The 15,964-nt window shown below is 35.3% G+C and overlaps 1 non-coding gene across 1 annotated transcript; it reads right to left on the reverse strand.

The window, feature by feature from the left end:
- Positions 1–289: 289 nt before the first annotated feature.
- On the reverse strand, positions 290–392 carry LOC116666810. The gene has a single exon (XR_004323673.1). It is a non-coding gene; the product is annotated as a U6 spliceosomal RNA (small nuclear RNA).
- Between the last annotated feature and the right edge of the window lie 15,572 nt (positions 393–15,964).

Here is a 15,964-nt window from a genome sequence, read left to right on the forward strand (position 1 = left end):
CCTCCTCTAGCAAGCTTGTCTTGGCATTTCTCACGCCAGTGTCAGAGGGACAAGAGCAAAGTGGAAAAGCACAAGCTCTTTTCACAATTGTCTATTTGAGTCACATCTACTAATGGGGCAGCGGACAGTGCAAATGTCAAGCTCAGAGTCAGAAATACAGGGCACCAAAAAACAAGTGAAAACAAAAAACGATCCAGGGAAAGGGGGAAGGATTTGGGCCATTTTTGCAATATACTTACCACAGAATGGAAGGGAGAGGACAGACTTAAATAATATACGTTATATTTATTTAAATATGGAACACTTCACCAATTTGCATGTCATCCTTGCACAAGTGTCAAGCTATTCTTCTCTGTATCTTTCCAATTTTAGTATATGTGCTGCTTAAGCAAGCATTTAAATGATATTTTGAATGTGTGTGTGTGTGCAGTATTTGTGTATTTAAGTAGTAACCGCTTAACCAAAATAAATTGGTACACTATTCCCCTGGTGGTGACATAATTTTCAAAGACAGTATGAAAACAGAAAGGTAGAGAGCAAAAGACCGATAGAGAGAGATGGAGAGAATGTGTCACATAAACAACTTGGAAGGATGTCTATGAATTGGCTACAAATAAAAAGTTGGATTTGAGTCAATGGAATTGCAAGACCCTAGCCCTGTTAATTTTAGATTTACGGGAAAAATGAAAAACTGAAGCCCAAGCAGAAAATATATTCCCAGAACAGGCTTTAATTGGTTGTTTCCTGGAGTCAGATAATCTGAGACTGTACTCTGACTGTGTTAAATTTTACGTCTGGCCCTCAGGCATCTCATCTGTTACATATGGATAGTAGTATCTACTTGACAGCTACAATTTTAAGGAGTGAATGAAACATCTGACAAAAGACAGAAGTATTGTTAGTACTCAGTAAGTACGTCCATGTTCTTCCTCTCCATCTTCTTTGCTTAACTCTCCCCTATCCCGATTGTGTGTGTGTTTGTGTGTGGGTGTGTGTGGGTGTGTGTGCGTGTGTGTATGTAATGAATGTTCTTTTTTTTTGCAGTCTTCATCTTACTTTTTTAAAATCTATATAAATGTATTTGGATAAATATCTGTATACATATTTTAAAAACTATATTATACACGAGTCATTTTTAATTAAAATTTGTAATTTAGTGTGCCATGGACATGTAATGAATGTTCTTTTTAGTTTAGAGAACAAAGACTAAAAAGGCTCATGTTGCTATAATAGTACAAGTAAGTAAAAAACTACAATCTTGAATATTTACTCCTTTTCTGCAGAAAAAAGATTAGTGACAAGACCTTGAGATTCTTACACAAACTCTGCTGATACATTTTGAGGGGTTATGTAAATGTTAAAATCCTTGTCACAGTTGTCTGTGACTACTTGCCTATTGATGACATCTGTGGATTCTCTGATTTTTTCATACGTTGTATCATGAATTTTTAGACTCTGTACACTTTAATTTTGAAGCAACTAAACTAGATGAAATAAAAATAAGATTGTGAAATGTTTAATCACCTCAGGATTAAAAGTGACAACAAAAACAATTAAAAAATCAACAACTACTATCTTGAAATAAACTTATAAAAGTGCACTAGTTACTGACAAGTTCAACCACACAGATTCAAATAGATGTAAAGACGTTTCTAAAAATGAAGTGCTCCATTTGTGCAGATAGGTAGAAGGAAAATTACTTTGGATTTTTTCACAGTCAAATTAATAAATATGCCATTGTATTTGACATTTCTTGATGTACTCTAATTTTAATTTAATTTAATTGTGATTCAATTTCTGTCTAATTTTATAGCTAAATACTTATACACAATAAGTTTATTATGATGTTTTGTGATAAGGATTCATGGGTAATAGATAATGAATCCTTAGATGAGTCAATGAATGATCTAATGATCATTATTATTAACAGATGTTTGTAAAATCTACTCTTTTCTAGGAATATTATAACATAAAAAATTAGAAAGATCCTTATCCACTAAGACACTGGACTAATTTCTTGGTGGAACAAGATAGCACTTGTGATGATTGATTTCAGGAGACATTGAAATACATAATATTACTTCTCAAAATAACTTCTATTCTCTAAGAATTCTCCATAATTTTCACATAGTGGAAAAAGCAGAGTTTTTGAAAAATTATTATTTTAGGTGCAATTAATTCTAGCAGAAGTGATTATTGTCAACTGTACAGGTTACTGGAAGTTGAGGTTATTTGGTGACTCTATTTGAAGGTGACTGAAAAGGGAATACAATTAAAGGCAGGCACTCTTCAAAATGGGTTTTAATAATGAAAAAGAGCAGAGTGTAAGGGACTTCTCAGCACCAAATAGAGAGATCACCAAAGATAAATATTGTCTTTGCAATTTTACCCAGAGCTGGCTCCATTTTTTTTTTTAATGCAGAAAAGCAATTTATTCCATTATCAGCACTTACACAGTTAGTCATGGAGAGTAACAGGCCTGCTGGTGAAACAGGTCACCCAGAATAAGTGATGGTATCAAACTAGTTGTCAAGGACTAACTCCTTAAAAAAAAAAAAAAAAAGCAACTCTTCTCCATGATTAATTCTAAAAACACATACAAACTATCCATTCACTTTTCCCAACATAACTGGACAGTCTAATTGTGGTATAACTGTCAGGTGAAAATATACACCTTTACAATTTGGTGGTTCCAAGTTATTTTTTTTTAAACATTTCACAGAAAGGAAAGAATATGAAAACTGCTCAAGAAATACACTAACAAGCAAAAATATATGGGGAAAGAGGAACACACAGTTTTGACTGAACTGAAGAAACTGAGAGGAGACTGGTTTATTTAAGAAAATGTGCATCCTGGAAAGTTAAGTGTGAAGATTTTAGAGTAGATGCAGTGGAGGTTAGAGCTGGCTCCAGTGTCAGAAGTACCTGAACTGAAACACCTAATGGCAGACACGTGGGTGAAGGAGACAGCTCTCCACCAGTAAGACTTGGAAAGTAGAGGCAAAGCTCTGCTAAACAATGTCTTCCTTCAGTATTCTCTAGGTACCTGAGGTTAATAGTCACCATTTGCATGTGCTCTCAAATTGAGGTTACAGGAAACAAATAAAAAGAGTATAATGTGGGATGTGAGAATCCTGCCAAAAACCCACTCTTAAGTATCTACCAACAGGGCTCATGGTTCCTGGAGACATTAGGAGTCATCTTCATTCAAAAGTCAATGCCAGTTCCCTTCTGCTTTCTTGGCTTCCAGGAGAGGCTGATATCCCACAGTTGGTTTTCTGGTCTTCCAGGTGCTTGAACAAATGCTGCCCACCTGAGACCCTGGAGTTTTGGGCTGTTCTGTCTGTATTCCTTTGAAATCAACTTCTGGCTAGTGTGACACTCAGTTCTTTTGCTAAAGTTACTGTAACCATTTTTCTCCCTCTATCTGCCTGTATAAGGAAGCCTGTTTGTGTACATAAACAAGCTCAGACCTCCCCCTTAGTGAATTGACTTCTTAGCTTCACCATGGCTTACATTCCACAATAAATCTATTAATCCCTGCAGCATCAGGGAAACAAGCAAACAAACAAAAAACACAGGCAACTCTTGTGTCTATAGATTATAAATGAAGGTGCAATTCCTTGACTTCCGGTGGGCAGGGTTAAGCCAATTTGTATATTTAAATGAGTGAAAAGTCACAGGTAAAAAGTTAAAGAAATAGTTACGTTTCTTATCCATATCATTTTTCACCTAAAATTATCTTACGGTGTGCATTTTTGAAATGAAGAGTGACAAAAACATATCTCATCTTTGGTGAACAATGAAACAAAACAAAAGCCAGTCTTTTGCACTCAACACATCACAGCACAACTTTTATTAACTGATCTCCTTGTTACGTTTGACCTTGTGCACTTGAGTATCAATGATGTTGTTGTCTTTACTATTTCATCTCGCTTCAGCTTTATGAACTGCCTGTGGACAATAAAGTAAAGAAGACTGATAAGTACATTCAGAGTCTGGAATAAAGTTGGCCAACAGCTCTATCTTTGTAGTCTACGTGAATTCCCACAAACAGCCTTCTACTGTATTTTTCTTTTACTTTAAAAGAACTCCGTAACGTTCATTTGAGTTTTTCAATTATACTAAAGTTGTGAGCTGAAACCCTGATTACCATGAAACATTTTGGGGGGTTTCTTATAAACAGATAAATTAGGGGAAAAGTAGGTCAAAAAAGAGCTAAACAGAAATTCAATACCATATATCTGAGTCCATGTTAACACACATTGTATGGCCAGACTTCCAAGATAGCAGTTTCCATATATGAAATGCTTTAGTGAATTTGCATCTTCAAATAGACCCACTTTAATATGTCTTTGTAAATTAGAGATATGGTTTTATTGGAAGACAGTTCTTTGATATCTCAAGTTTCTATGGGTCTCACTTCTTTTCAGAATGCTTGGATAAGCAAGTAGCCTTGAGAAGGGGGAGACGTTCTCCTCCCTGGAGCAGATTTAAGTTCCAGCGTAACAAAGGCAATGTCTTTCTCTCTCTCTGGGGAGGAAGTTGGGTCAGTTTACCAGCAGCACTGGTATAAGATCAGAGGCTTACTAACATCAGTGTCCTTCTCCTGTGAGTCATCCCAGTGAGTGGGCAGGAAACACCAGACCCCCATTGTGTTGTCCTGTAAGAATAGGAACTCAGGAAACCAGTGCGCCATGTCACTTGCTATAGCAGTGTGTAATCAACTGTTTTCGCTCTGACCCAGAAACCTCATGTCTCTTTGTACCTATGATGCTGTGACAGGCTGACTTGTTAGCTTGTGAGCAAGGCAAGATCTGGAGCATTGCTCCTGATCAGTGACAAGTTTATTTGAATCTCAGAAAATGCCTTAACAATTTTCCTTGACTGGATTATATTTTGTCATCGTTTTCAGAGTGATCTGCTTTTTTATATCAAGAAATGTTATCTGGTTGTATGATTAATAAATACAGTGGGAAATTAGAGAGACTGTAAATTAGGGAAGAATTCATTAATAGTACCCATCATTCTATCATTTTGAGAAAATCCTTAATAATATTCTCCATATATTCTGTGGTGTTCTCCATCTTGTAAGAACACACAAACACACTTACATTTACACATAGAAATATAAATTTATAATTTGGGACCATATTCTATACACTGGTATATTTTGTCTCTAATTCTAGAACCTCATATGTGCCTTCTTATTAATAATTCTTTATATGATACACTATCATTAATGAGTTATCAAAGATACCACTTGGGTTTTAATTTGTTTTTCTTTTTATTGCCTTTGTTTCTCATCGTCTCTCTCAGTTCCCAAAATTACACTTAAAGCTAACATTTACAGGATTCTAACCTATTTCACACAATCCACTAAAAGCTTTATATATGTTATTTTTGTAATAATATCAAGAACCCTAAGAAAATATCTTTAGTTAAAAATAACTTTTTTCTATGTTACCAGCTGTTCAATTATCCTTAGAGAGACCTTCCTCACCCTAAGATAAAATTTTTGTTTTAAAATCTTTTATATTTAGCACAAATTTTTCTAGTGAGGGAGTGATCTAGTATTTCTAATAATTATGATATTTAACATTTTCTGGACATTTACTATGGTCAAGTGCTTTTCTAAGCAGTGTGTACAGATGGTATTATTAAATTCTCAAAATTTCTCAGCTGGTAGTATTATCTTCATTTTAAAGATAAATTAACTGAAGCAGAACAAGTTTAAACAATCTTCCAAAAGTCACTGAGCAAATAGGTTGCAAAATTAGGATGCACACTGTACAGAGTCTGACTCCATAACTCTTTCTGAACAACAGTAATGTTGAGAGTTAACCAAGAGTCCTACCACTGCTTCTTGAATTATCTGTTACTCATTTCCTAAATGAAGTGCTTTTTTTGTGAAATGGTTAGTTCAGGCATGCACTTGGGTCTATCTCTGGGCCTTTTCTTCCGTTACAAAATCTGGGTACTTATCTTGTGCCTTACAAAACAGCTGCTTTGAAGGAACAGCCAGAACGCCCTGATACGAGTTCTTCTACCAAAGTATATTTAATGTACATTTCTAAGAACCATAAGCATATGTGTAATATGTAAAGGTTTTTACAGTTTATTTAGGGGTTTTCAATAATTCCAGGGAATGAATGAATAAATATGGGAGGAAATGTATCAGGCTATCACAGTCATTCTCCAGTGTGCCATGGTCAAGTACTGGAGTCATGCAGAGACTCGCCATCCTAGCCCATCCCAGTGTCAGGACTGATGACACAATGTCCTCCTGGGTCTGTATCCAAGGAAGCTAACCAGATGGAAAGTCCATGTCTCAGTCCTTCAAACTACCGTAGCAAAATACCATAGACTACGTGGCTGATAAACAACAGATATTTATTTTTCACAGTACTGGACGCTGGAAGTCCAATTTCAAGGACACTGGAAGTCGCTGGAAGTCAAGGTCAAGGTGCTGGCAGATTTGTTCTTTGATGAGAGACTGCTCCCTGGTTTATAGAGGGCCATCCTTTTGCTGTGCCCTCATGGAAGAAGGATCAAGGGAGTTCTCTGGGAGTATCTTTTATAAGGACATTCATCCTATTTATAAGAGCACCACTCATGAGCTAATCACTTCCCTAAGGCTACACTTCCTAAGACCATCACCTTGGGTGTTAGGATTTACCAGATAACGTTTGGGGAGACATAAACATTCTATCTATAGCATCCTGGTCTACAGAGAAGGAGAGGTAAATATTCCATCCATAGGGGATAACAGAGTGTCCCCCAAGATCATCCTTGTCATGCAATAATTACTGGGAATGAGAAAAAACATGTCCTTGGGTTTACTTGTTTGCAGCATATTACGTTTAATTAGGACAAATGGTCAGCACACTCTTCTCCCTTTTTCTCTTTATGATCGTTAAGCATGCAGGTTTCTCTTGCCAGCACAACCCTGGCACACATGCATGACTAGAGTGATAGTTTTCTTAACTCCCCATCCAGCATCTGATCCACCGCCAGCCTCCTAAATTTAGATCAGGATGCTGCTTTAGAATTTGGCAAGTGTATCACACTCCCGCCATTATCTTACTGCCACAATTTCCCCCTTTATATTTAGAAGCACTTTTACTGTTAACTTGTTTATATAGCACTTTCTGAGATTATTTATCTTTTAGCAGCCTACAGCGTGAAGCTGAAAGATTAAGAAAAAAGTACTTATTTTTCATAGATGTAAAATGAAACAGTCTTATACAAACTTTGATTATTTCTAATAATCATTCACTAATTTTCATGCTGATCACTGTAAGAACTATGCCTATTGCTCCAATAACGACTTCCATTTTCAGATTCTGCTGGAGGAAAAAAAAATAACATTTTCAAGCATCTGTTCCATACGCACTTTTGATTTTCCATGTACATTTTGCACAATGTGACCTAAAATTATATTTAGAGATTTTCATTCGAAGAGGAAGATTGCTAACTAATTCATTAGATTTTAGCTAGAAACCCCTCTAAGTTTTTCCCCACTCTCTAGTGTATGTGCATTCTATGTGAAATGACATCTAAAATGTGCCTTCAAGCAGGACCATCATTTTTCTATTGTTGGGCTACTACCAAGGTGTTACTGCTACCACTTCACTCCGTAGTGTGCCAGGGAGAGTCATGGAACAACTATTGGACTCTGGCCTGACCTCACACAAAGTCACAGCCACCACTACTACATGCAGCATGTCTGTCTGACTCTATCTTTGCCAGACAGTGAACAAAATTAATATTTAAGTCTTAGGCACATAGCACATGAGTTGTTTTTCGTATTGCTTAATACTAACAATACTAAGAGTTAGAATTTGAAGATTAAATCAAGGGTTATGGTTTTCCTTGAAAAGTTTGAAGACAGATCATTTGTGTTTTCTTTTTCTTTATAGTTCACGTTAATCCTAAGATCTGAGTTGCTTATGAGAAAATTGAGAATTAGTGAAGTATACTGTTGAAGCTGTTTTCTTCTTTCCAAAAGATAGAATTTTTAAAAATCACTGCTTCCAAGAGAATTCAGTTGGGAACTGCTATAGATTTTTTTTTTCTCTAAGAATAAGTTTGAAACATCATATATATTTTTAATATATATTGTTCTCTGTATGATTTCCTTGCTGAAAAAAAAATTACCATGATGTTTGAAAGTGACTATGACATTTGCATTTCTATTTCTTAAAAACACTAATAATGAAAGATATAACTTATTTAAAAAATTTTTAAATGTATTCCAAACTTGTCTATCTTTTAATCCTCCTAACAAGCTTATTGAGATAAGCCTAAGATGATGCGTCCTTTGTAGGTAAAGACACTGACTCAGAGATGATGAATCATAATTAAGACTGCACAGACTTGGTTTAGACTTTGGCTTATGATTCCAAAACTAGTAAGTTTTAAAATTATTTCTCTTTAAAATTTTTTTTATTGAAGTATAGTTAATTTACAATATCATATAGTTTCAGATTTATAACATAGTGATTCAATATTTTATAGATTAAGCTCCATTAAAAGTTATTACAAAATAATGGCTATATTCCCCTGTGTTATACAATATACATTTTTAGTTTATTACACATACATGTCTTCAACTACCTTTCTACAGACATTGAATATAGCTGTTTCTAGGTTTTAGTGTATTCTCTGAACTGAGAAAAGAAATACAGTGCATTTCACCTCACTTTTGTACCTTCTCTCAGTGATTTTCTTCTTCCACATCATATCTTTGGAAACATCCAGGGCACATCTACAGAAATTCAGAGTAAACTGATCACGGCAGGAGCAGAGTACAAAAAAACTTCTTGACCCTAAATATCATAAGGTCTCTCAGACTCAATAACTCTAAACTGAATAAAGCCATAGCCTTCCCTATTTCAAAGATAATATTATAATTTATTCAGTTGCTTAAGCCAAGAACCTTGGCGAGGGGAGAGGGTAATGCTTGACTAGAGGAAACAGAGGAGAATTTTGGGATGATGGAGAGAGTCTGTTTGGTACCCTAGTAGTGGATACCTGACATTTTGCATGTCTAAAAACCAGAGACCTTCACACCAGAAAAATTAAATCTAAGGCAAGCAAATTAAAAATAGAATCAACCAGAATATCAGGGGATACTGGGAAGGAATGTAGACTATGTTAAAATAATTAACTATATTGCAAATGAGTGACACATCTTCACTAAAGTGGCGAGGGGTAAAGGAGCTGACCTAAGTAACACTGGAACATGATATTTGGGCTGGAAATTACAGGATTAAAGACAAAAGGATTTGTATGTAAACACTCCACTGGTTGGTAAAACTGTTTCTCACAGAAGTACAGGTTAATAATTCTGAAACAGATGTACATGAATTCCAGGATTGAACAATAAATAAATGTATGGCAGGTGGGGGATGACAGGTTTCTCACTGTTGGAAAGAGAGATTACAGATTAGCAAGGGCAAGAGGCTAGAATAAACCATGTGGTACTGGCTTAGAGTCAGAAACATCAGTACGCATTGAGGTTTAGCTTAGTATAGCTATAAATGGGAAGATACATAAATAATTATAGATAAGTATGTATGCATGAGTTAGTATACGTACGTATGTTTTCTAGCTTTGTTTGCGGAAAGAACCTACAAGCATGACATCTCCATAGTAAAGAACACACTCAGTGTCTAGATCTTGGTTTCTAATTCCATACTCCAGTAAAACGAAATAGGGCTCCTCGGAGAAATGACTGATTCTAGAGATGGGGCACTGGGGGTCAAGTCCTTCTGCTATAACCACATTGGAATTCTTTCTTTTATTCAGTATTACAATCCCAGCCTCCTTAGATCTTTACACTGGTCATTTTCTGCATCTATAATATTTTTGGATCATTTATAAAATGCACGCATTAGAGTTAATATAATTTCCCCAAGGAGACCTTACCTAACACTGAACTCAAAATGACTCCTGGTTCGAGTCCATATTAGCAAAGTCTCTTATGTATTTTCAATCCCTATCACATTCATCTAATTAAATTTTTAAAACTCAAGTTATTATTTGCTTTCCGGCTTCCATGCCAAGCTCCAGGGGAACAGGACCTGACTTTCTTGTTCATTGTTCTGTCATCAGTGCCAGAAGAAGGTCTGGTACTTAATTAAAAAAAAAAATCTTTGAATGAATGAATAAATGTTCAGAAAGAATTGATCTTAACTTCACTGAAAGAACCAGAAGAGAAAGAGCTAATTCTTCTTTGTGGAAGGAATGAAAGAAAAGAAATAAAAGAAATGATAAAACAAAAATAACATTCAAAAAATTACATAATGAGTGAAAGTTCAACTGTTAACAGAATGTGGAGTTTCAGATTCCCTTCTCTAGGCTCCTGTTGACTCATAAGGCTTCATTTCAGAATTATGCCGCAGCTCCAACTAGTAGTCAAGTATTTCCATATATAATGTGATGAAAATCCTCAAGAGACATATCTACATCGCTTCTTCAAGGATTTACCAGTCCTTCCTCAACTACTTTTCTATACCTTTGATTTTTGCTGAACTGGAGGACTAGTCATTTAAGTGAAGAAAGCAAACTTGAGCTGTAAACATGAAGCATGCTTTGTAACATCCAAATCTTGTTTTCATATTTTCCTTTTTTCAGTTTTACCCACTTCTCAATTGAATTCTTAGATACGTTTTAGAAAAAATGCTAATAAATAAAAACTATTTTTTAGCTGAAAGTTCTGAATAACACATAATTTGAGTACTGCTTTGTGTTTTATTTACTAAAGTAACATTTTGATGTTATGAGTAATTTGTTGAGTTGTAATTTTTCAGAAAATGCTATTATTCACGCATCTGCAAATAAAAACACATGCAGTCTCTGCTCAGCAGAATTATACACATGAAGCTCCCCTTTGTTATTTAGCAGTTCGGCATTTCTTGAAAAGCTAAAATGAAACTTCTTGCAACAAGCTATGACAGATGAAACTGGCTTTAGGAAATGCTTTATAAACAAGTCAAATCACGTTAGAACAGTGATCTTTAACTTTTTTCAAGATCTAGCTAATAACTCCTTTTCTTCAATTCAGTGAAATTCCACTCTAATGAAATAATTATGAAGAACCCCAATAATTTGCCTAGTACCTTGAATCTTGTATAATTGAATTGTAAATCCATTTTAATGGAATTTACCCTTTGCACATCTTGACCCATCTCCTTCCTGAATTGGCTTCTTTTCCACTCGTATATATCAGCAACAAGATTTTAGAGATGTGAACGATTATGCAGTCCCTAGAGAGCAGGTACTGTGTAGGGGAAATTTAACTCAATTTTCTATCTCAAAGGCTCGGACAGTATTTTATTTCTAAATCTTCCAGTCCATTGGAAGTAGGTAATGAAAATTCATGTTAGAAAGAGGAAAACGTTTGCCTTGCAGCAAGAGTAAAACCTTTTAGGGATTTGCCAAATGTATACTTGGCTATGAAAATGTAGAAAAATAATAAAGTAGAGTTCAGAACCATTCTTTGGTATCAGCTAAGTTGCCACACAGAAGAATTCAGAAGCTACACTCTACCTGTGCTTGAGAAGAACTAGGTTCTTACTTTAAACTGCAGTAGTGTGGCCAGAAAGTTATGTCCATCAAAGCCATCTTCACAAGGAAACAAGTCAGTGTTGTAGACTGTTGTGAATAATGCCAGTGAGGCCTTTATGAAATGAATGCCTATAAGAAATTGTGTGGCACATGGTAGAGTCTTATGAGATAAGAGTTCCTACAAAACAGACCTGTGTTTAAATCAGTGAAACTTTATCCATGTGTCCTGACAAGTTATTTAATACTTCTGAATTCCAATTTTATCCCAAGTAAAATTTGTATTAATAAACCCAACTTAAAGATGTGGTAGTAAATGAACCATGCAAGCACATTGTTCCTGTGATTGAGGTGATTATCTCTAAGGTCACATGGAGTGTAATCTTCCTGAGCAATCTATACATATAGTTAACTTGTCTACTTAGATATTTTAGTTTGTAGATTATCCACACTAGTATTGAATATCAGTGTAGCTTCATTATGAAAGTCAACATATTTCTAAGATACTTATTTTGTGTTCTATGGAAGATAAGTGTTGTTAACTGTAGAATATTGCAATTGCATATCCCTGTTATAGTGTATACTTGAAAATTGTTACCGTTTATCTTTTATTGACTCTAATTTAATCACATAAAGATGATATAAATATTAAATAAATCCTAACATATCTTGTGCCCATTAATTGGCACCACTATTGGTCAAAACCATTTGATCCACTAAACTTAAATCAATCTGTAAAGTCTATTGGCCAGGGAAGAATGAAAAATGAAGACATAGCTCTGGACATGATAGCATATTTGATCTTATTCACCCTTTAGATTATTTATATTTTTGATATGCTACTGTAAGGACAATCAAGAGTTGGTCTCTGCCCTGTTGATTTCATCAGCCACTACAGAGATCAGTTAGCTTGCTCAGGACAGTCATTGGCTCAGTGAGTTTAAAGTAAACACTGAAAGGTTAAGCACCTTTTCTTAATCAGATGCTTCTAGAATTTGAGGGCATGCCTTATCATTCACACATAAGACAATCTACCAAATGCTGGTGTCACCTAAGGGATATTACAGAGACAGATGAGTAGTCTTCTTTAAGAAAGATGGCAGCTGGCCCACAGATGAGAGAGGAAAAAAGCCTGGAAGAAAAGGACCAAATGACTTGCCATTTGGGAACGAAAGCATGGGTAGTTCCACAGTCAATGTCTGAAAATTTGTTTTCAGGAAGAATTTATTTTATGTATTCATTACTCATTACAATTTATATATTTATTAATTCCTTAGTTTATTAATTCATTCAAAATTAACCCCACTAAAACAATTTTAAGTATGTTTTTCTTCTGTTTATTGAAACTGTAATGAATGATAATTAGAATATTTCCTGAACATTAAGCACTACTTCAAAAACAAAGAAACAAATCCTGGAGGCTAGGAAAAATTCAAATTCTGAAGCCTTTCTTTAAATTTAGTTAGTATGCCTTTGTTCTGTAGGCTGACCTGATTCCAAATGCTACTAATTAATCAGCAAATGAAGTGGTAAATAGGTGTACTATTTTTTGTTCTAACTTTTAATTACTTACATGTAAAATGTGTGACTCTGGTCATAGTGGTATCTATTAAAATTTTAATTCCAGCTAAGTTAATGAGTACATGAGGAAGAATATGCTCACAAAATTATTATAATTGTTTTAAATGACCACATTTTGAGAATGCAAGGAAACAAGTGGTTAGTTCCCTGAAGAGAGAAATGAATGTACTGTAAGGAGCAAAATATACTTTAACATTTATAGCAATTCCTAGCTTTTATCACTCCAACTTCTCTGGAGTTACATCCACATTCAACCTGATAGAAATAATCACTACACTAAATTGGCAATGAAGAAACAAAATATAACCATTTTTTAAGAGAAATTCAGTTCTACCTACCACATGCTTTAGGAAAAAAAAAATTGAGGGGTCTGTCTTTTTGAAGTTCTCTCATTAATTTTATCTTACATGCTCCAAGAAAGCACCACAAAAATTGACCTTTTAAAAGTTTAATTCTGTTTGAAAGATCTCTTAAAAAGAACTGTTAAATAATATTTAGAAAATGTTTAGAAAACAGACTGCTTTAAGAGAACATTTTTGAGATGTATGTGAGATAATGTTTTGCCTAAGTTTTCTTCTAGGAGGTTTATTGTATCTTGTCTTATGTTTAAGTCTTTGACCCATTTTGAGTTTATTTTTGCGTATGGTGTAAGGGAGTGTTCTAGCTTTATTGCTTTACATGCTGCTGTCCAGTTTTCCCAACACCATTTGCTGAAGAGACTGTCTTTATTCCATTGTGTATTCTTGCCTCCTTTGCCGAAGATTAGTTGACCAAAAGTTTGTGGGTTCATTTCTGGGCTCTCTATTCTGTTCTGTTGGTCCATATGTCTGTTTTTGTACCAATACCATGCTTTCTTGATTATTGTAGCTCTATAGTATTGTCTGAAGTCTGGGAGAGTTATTCCTCCAGCCTCTTTCTTTTTCTTCAGTAATGTTTTGGCAATTCTAGGTCTTTTGTGGTTCCATATACATTTTATTATTATTTGTTCTAGTTCTGTGAAATATGTCCTGGGTAATTTGATAGGGATTGCATTAAATCTGTAGATTGCCTTGGGCAGTGTGACCTTTTTAACAGTATCGATTCTTTCAATCCAGCAGAATGTAAGATTTGGGGTCATCTCACATACAGATCTTTATTTTCCTTCACTGCTTTTTTATCTTCTCAATGTAGGATTCGAATATGCTGAGGAATATGCTAGCGTTGTCCTGGAGAGGTAGGACTGTGGGGTTGGAAACATTAGATGGAATTAAGAAAAGCTGGATTTTGTAGCTTATAAACCATCAAACCATTTCAGGAAAGCCATAAGCACATATCACTTGTTGCCAAATTTGGAGACGGTACTTTATACAGGCAGCATTTACCTCTTTCTTGTATCTTTCAGAACCCCTTTTCAATTTCTTTCTTCCTTGTGCTTCTGGATGTCCAGTGCTTCATAGCAAAAATAGAAGTGCCTGACTGCCAAAATCAACCAACATTTGCTCTACTCAATTTAAATTTCCCATATCCCGTTTCCGATTCTATTAATGTTAGTTTCATACTTTGGCATTTGGTTATTTTCAGCAATTCCAACTAAAGCATAGTCAACGGCAGAGACTGAATTCTTCATTCCTTTTTGTCTGGATATTTGGGATACTTCTCACTTGTGGGCCTGTTGGGATGTCAATCTCCAGATCTTGATCTTGTTCTCCCCTGCAACAGGATTGGAAAGAGATCCAGGCTCATCCAATATAACTCTGCATCTCCACGAGTGAACGATTGCTTAACAAATGGGCATAACAGCTTAGCCAGGCCAGTGAAAATCTCCCTCTGCATTTTTCCACTGGGAATTGTGGAAAATGCTATCTATCTTCATTTTAGATCACTAGGTGGGAGGGTAGAATTAGAGGATTTGGGGATGTCATCTTTCCTGGTTGTGAGAAGAGCTTATCTGAAGCAGAGATGTATGAAAACATAAAAACAGAAGCAGAGACAACTTGAACTGAGCAACAGGATGAGAGCCATGGCAGCACTGTTTGAGCTCATCTCGCACCTGAAACAAGGATCCTTCCTGAACCTCTTAATAATCTGCACCAATAACATCACCATGTATGAGCTGATTTGAGTTGGGCTTGTGCCACTTACAGCAGAAAAAATTTCTGTTAAATCCATAAGAAGTAAATAATCCAAACAACTCTATTGTTAATTAAAGTGACAGGATTACTCGGAAGCAATTTTTGTTGCCAATAATAAGTGTAGAATATGGGTAATGATATTTTATGTTAAATCAATGTGATGGACATAGAACTTTATATAGTTTTATATTGTAGTCATTACCTCATTGGATTCTCACAATAATACTTCAAGATAGATAGATATAAGTATTTTTTACAGTTTACATATATAGGCCTTTAGTTCAATGAATTGCTCCTAATGACACAGATAATAAATAGTTGTGCTGAGGTTAGAACTCAGGAATTTTGGTGTTAATTTCAGGTTTTTTTGTGCTTATTGTCTATTCTGGCTTTCCCTGCCCTCACCATCTCTTTCTAATTTCCTGGAGGCATTGCAGTCATGCTTCATATTTCTACTGCCCTACACTTGTCCCTCCCCAACCTCCTCACCCTAAATGCTCATGTGTCTGTAAGTGGAGTCATAGTTCTGGCAGTGTGGATTGCTAGTGGGAATAGTGGACATTTGGAACTATGAATAAAAACCATGTGCTTTAATGATGCTTCCTGTACAATTTGTAAATACTTAGTTTCCTGATACCCTGTAAACATGAAAAGGGAGGGTCTAAGGGAATATTATTTCTACTAATCTCTCACTGTGCCCA

Source organism: Camelus ferus, chromosome 1, assembly GCF_009834535.1.
Source record: "Camelus ferus isolate YT-003-E chromosome 1, BCGSAC_Cfer_1.0, whole genome shotgun sequence".
NCBI classification, from domain to species: Eukaryota; Metazoa; Chordata; class Mammalia; order Artiodactyla; family Camelidae; genus Camelus; species Camelus ferus.